We start from the raw sequence: 3,137 nt of genomic DNA, 5'->3' as shown, positions 1-3,137 counted from the left end.
CCCTTCCTGACTTAAGTTAATTGAGTTTGTTGAATTGAATTTTGGAGGTTAGTAGATGGCAGTAGGCACTTGGTTTGCTTAACTTATCTGAGTTGTATTGAGTTGTGTCCTCTTTGAGTTTCTGTTGAAGCGCAGGAAGAGCTCCTGGGAACTTTGGATCTGGGACACTGCCATCCTGCTTTCCTTTAGGCAGCACCATGCTGAAACATGTCCAAATGTATATATGGGCATCAATCAGGAGGAAAGATTCCATCATCCTCCTCTGAGCCTCACCTAGAAAACCTTCTCCATCAAGAGGTCCTCCTTCAATCTACCAACATTTAAGTCCGTTTACATTTGGGGATGTCTTCACTTGGCAGCTCCTAATAACCAATATAAACTCCTAATTAACTACCAGCCAATTTGTAGCCACACAATGCATACATTTCCCTCATGGCCTTGCTTCTCTTTTGTCCGTGTTGGATAAGGAGCCAGAATGGTTGGCATGGTAACCTTCCTGTTATAAGTTGCAGCCTTCAAGCATGTTTTTCCATTCCAAAAGGGACACTTCTTCTTTCCCTACTGAAGATGACCACTTGGTACTTGGCTGTGTCCCTGGAAATCAGGTGACTCACATGGAGCTGAAACTTCACAAAACAGTGAATAAAAGTATAATGGAGTCACTAATGCCTATTTTTTTTTTTTAAGCAATCGGGGTTAAGTAACTTGCTCAAGGTTACACGGCCAGTTATTTCTGGGTGTGGTGCTAAGTATCTGAGCCTGGATTCGATCCCCAGGTTATCCCGACACTGGGGCCGGTGCTCTTACTCACTGAGCCACCTGGCCTCCCTAATGCTTATTTTTTTTATGTAATATGCCTCTGGTCTCTCTTAGATGTGTGTAATTTATTTCATGAAGTCTGTCAAGGCCAGAAGGGTTATCTGGTTTCACTCCCTTCAAAGTAGATTTGTTCTATTCAGTTTGATAATTCTTTACACTTTTCAGGGCGGATTTTTTGGTTGTTTTCTTTTTAAATAAATCTCCAGTTGGCATTTGAAACAATCTGGTTTCAACCTATCTTTCCAGACTGAATTTATAGAACTCCTCACATATGCTTCGTTCTAGCCAAACTGACCTACTTGATCTCCGAACACCATGTCTCCCACCTCTGTCTGAGGCTTTGCAGAGGCCTTTCTCCTCACTTCCACACTTGCAATCCCTAGTCCTTCAAGACTCAGTTCAAGTACTACCTTCTAAAAGAGTCCTTTCCTAATTCTCCCAGAACTCAAAATTATTTTGTATTTACCTATCTGTGTCTATTCCCACAGTACAATGTATGCTTCTGTAATGTAATGCCAAGGCAAGGCAACTTCCCAAGGTTCAGAATACCAGCATAGGTGCTCTCCATTTTATTCAGTGACAAACCAAGAACAGAGAAGGTCAAAACATGACATCATTCAAAACACAGCATTTACTAAGTGTGATTAAATAATCTCCAAGTACTACCCCCCCCAGGACCTTCCAATCATTCAATCAATTACAAAGTCCCTGTTCTAAATACTACTCCACCCCTAGGCTGTACCTTCATTTAGTCCACCACAAAACCCCTCTTCTCAAATGGAGATTAGTTTCCAAACATAAGTAAAGTACCTTCATTTGTTCAATCACAGAGCACAAAAAGGTCAAAAGTTCCCCACCCCTGGATCACAATTGAATCTACCCCAGAGTTACATCAAGTTTAAGCACAGCACTTAATACCCAAATGGAGGTCTTTTCTTCATCTTGACACAAGGCAAGTTCTCAGCAATCTTAGTTCCTGGGGAGACAAGGCTTAGCAAGGCCACAAGATACATTGCCAGTCCCTTCATTAATTCATCCTCTGTAGAACAGTCCTAGAACCCCTGAAAACATTAGCAAAACCCTCTCCCAGGATTTCTGTAAACATACAACAAGAAAATCCTTCTTCAGAGCTTCTGAACCAACAAAAAGGTTCCCAGACCCCTGCAACAACAGCACTGTCCTTCACCAGTGGACAGTATTCACTCTGTCTGCAGGACAGTCTCAGGAGCTCTTAGCCAACAGCCAGGTTCCAGGACTTCTTCAACAAAAGGACTGTCTTTCACCAGTGGACAAATCTGGCAAAACAACATCAAAACAGACAGACAAAGTACCAGCAAAACAGCCATGTCTCCTCAGTCCTTGGCAGCTCAGGGGGCAGGTCTCAAAAGTCCAGGGCAATTCAAAGTGGCCCCCAGCAATTCTCAGTCTCTCTCTCTGCCTCTACGAGGTGCTGCTTCCAAAAAGTTCTTCTGCCTCTCCCTTGTGTCTCTCCAAATCTAAGTCACCAGCTCCTCCCAGTTCAGGACTTTCTTTTCACATCAACAAGTCCATCCCACAGGTGGGATTAACAAGCTCTGGGTTTTAACACAATCAGTTTGAAAACCAAGCCAATACAGGGGAATCTTTAATTGCATTACTCTCACAGCTTCTTAAGGGAAAAGATTTTTCCCCCCTTCTTTGTTTCCCTAGCACTCAGTACAGAGCCTGGACACATAGTAGGTAGTTAATAAAAGCTTAACAATCAGGTCTGGGATATTTAAGGAATGTGAAGGCACTCTGTGCTCTTGAGACTACATGTGTCTTTTCCAATTAAATCAATCAAACCACAAATATTTATTAAGTGCCTACTACAATATGTTTCAGGGCAGCTAGATGGTATAATGATTAGAGCACCAGGCCTGGAGTCAGGAAGACTCATCTTCCTGAGTCCAAATTTGGCCTTAGACTCATTCAGACTCACGCTTACTAGCTGTGTGACTCTGGGCAGGCCACTTAACCCTGTTTGCCTCAGTTTCCTCATCTGTAAAATGAGTTGGAGAAAGAATGGCAAACCACTCTGTATCTTTGCCAAGAAAACCCCAAACGGGGTCATGAGGAGTTGGACACAACTGAAAAAGACTGAACAACAAGAAGTAACTTATTGAGTTACTTGCCTATTTAACCAGTAACATAGCTAATAAATCCAGAAGCAGGATTTGAACCGAGGTCTTTCTGATTCCTAGTCCAGCACAGAAACCACTGTGATAGGTGCTAAATCAATATGCAACATTTCTTAGGGACTGGGCCCTTAGATCTCCTCCTTTAACCAGAGTATAGGC

The sequence above is a fragment of the Petaurus breviceps genome, unplaced genomic scaffold, assembly GCF_028583685.1.
Source record: "Petaurus breviceps papuanus isolate PSGF00001 unplaced genomic scaffold, PetGlider_PUasm1.0 685, whole genome shotgun sequence".
NCBI lineage: Eukaryota > Metazoa > Chordata > Mammalia > Diprotodontia > Petauridae > Petaurus > Petaurus breviceps.
Note: the sequence above shows the minus strand (reverse complement) of the source record.